The following is a 2,159-nucleotide window of genomic DNA, read 5'->3' as shown; positions in this document are numbered from 1 at the left end:
ACACCTAAGGAAAAGAGCAAGAAAAAAACCACAAGTGAGAACGTTTTTGTTTTGTGTAATGCAAGTTAGAAGCTTCTAAAGCAGTAGCATAATGTGGGCATTTAATCAGATTCTATGTTTTATCCTAGATAAATAGAAGTCTTTTACAAATTAAAACTAACAACAAAACAAGTTGACACCTCCCCTTATGGTATCTTTAACTTTTTATAAGTTAATGCAGCTTGAATATAAAGGAGAGGTGGTATGACAGAAATTCTCCTGAAGAAATATCCTAAAGAGATAAGATATCTTCCATACTACTTATCTGGAATTTAAAGGGAAACCACTGCAGTATTTTTAGCAGCCTTAGCTCTTGTTGCACTTTGCTTCCACATTAAAACCCCGCAGAGATTTTGTCTTTACCAAGTAACAGTGAAGTTCCTATAGCTTCTGCTTCTCAATTTCCCTTAATGCCCAAATAGCTTTCACAACAAATGAATTCAAGATGAGACAGAACCTGGCACTAGCCAGACATACAAACATCCCCCTCAACCATCTGCATCAATCATATACTGCTCATAAGTTACAGTCTAAGAACAGTGGCTACAGTTCCTCTAGGACACTCCACAAGTTGCAGGAATATTGATACAGCACAAGTTGTCTCATTAACAGGAGCTTGAATTTAGTCTTTTAGCAGGAAGGACTGGGCAAGCTCTGCCATATCTGCAGCACTGGGTTTAATGCATCATTTTACACTGTCCTTCAAGTTGTTTTTCCAGAGGTTGGTTTGCTGTTTGTTTGGTTTCTTTAAAGATCATAGAAAAAAAAAAATCCTCCTTTTGGCCCTTCATTATATAAATTGTGCCTTCCAGGCTCCCTGTTTGAAGGCCTTGGGAATGTAAGAAGTCTAGTTTCTTGTTGTCTTCTTTGGAAGATCACTCCTCTAGGAAGTTTGTTCTTGCTTCATGGTATTTGGAAGTAATAACCGTGGATCCTCCATAACACAAGGCTCGATCTTTTGTTTTTCTACAGTTCTTTTAAGAGTTTATGACTATAGAGATTTGCAATGAAACGCTGCTCATGCAATCCTGCCAGAGGACTGGGGTTGCAGGAAGTGAAGAAATCACAAGAGACTGAACAATGCAAGATTTGCTGAGATTAAAATAACAAAACAAAACTTGCACCTCACAGCTCTTACAAACATTACATAAAGCTTGGAAAGGAGCTTTGAAGTTTATAGATCAAAGCAATACTGTTCTCCTGGGGCATGAAACATCAGCCCAGGACACACAGCAGGAAGGGGAGTCAAGCCTGGTGCAAATGAATGAATACACAAGACAAGGACTCAGATTTTCAGAAGGATCTGCTGAAAGTCAGGATTGTTTCAATCTGCTGATCAGACACTATTTGTATACCTGACCTCCTCACGGCTCAAGACCAACATTTATACATTTATGTGTAAGGCAGAAGAAAGGACAGGACTTCAGAAGCCTTTAGAAACAAGGGACTATGGAAAATTTGGGAACAGAGGTAGCATCATTCTGCAGTACAAGTTCTGCTAAATCTACAGAAAATGAAGCTGCCAGTCTCTCAGCCATCCCGTCTTCCGTGTTGTTTGACTCATGGCAATTTCTAGGGCAAAAAGTCGACTTCTGAGGCAACAGCCTTTGTCAAATATAAACGGTAGCATCAGGTTATCATCAAGTATCTTCAATTAATTTCAGGCACGTCAAACTGTTTCCTTTTACATTTTCTCTTAGAAGTGATGAAGGAAATCTACTTGTCAGCCCGTTTTCTCCACCGTGGGACACGACAGAATCAGCGCCGGTGCCACCGAGGGGAGCGCGGAGCCTGACACCGCCCCGGGAGCTGCAAGTCATTTCAGGCACGTCAAACTGTTTCCTTTTACATTTTCTCTTAGAAGTGATGAAGGAAATCTACTTGTCAGCCCGTTTTCTCCACCGTGGGACACGACAGAATCAGCGCCGGTGCCACCGAGGGGAGCGCGGAGCCTGACACCGCCCCGGGAGCTGCAAGTCACCTCACGGCAAACCCCAAACACCGAACAAGCGACTTCCCGGGAAACGCGTTCAGTTTCCACTACTGCCGATCTCCAAGGAAAAGCAGCCAACACAGGAACGGCCAAGCCTTTCTCGGCAGGGCGGAGCACCAGCCCCCGC

This window comes from Chaetura pelagica, unplaced genomic scaffold, assembly GCF_000747805.2.
Source record: "Chaetura pelagica isolate M959 unplaced genomic scaffold, ChaPel_1.0 scaffold405, whole genome shotgun sequence".
NCBI lineage: Eukaryota > Metazoa > Chordata > Aves > Apodiformes > Apodidae > Chaetura > Chaetura pelagica.
This window is presented reverse-complemented; position numbering follows the sequence as displayed.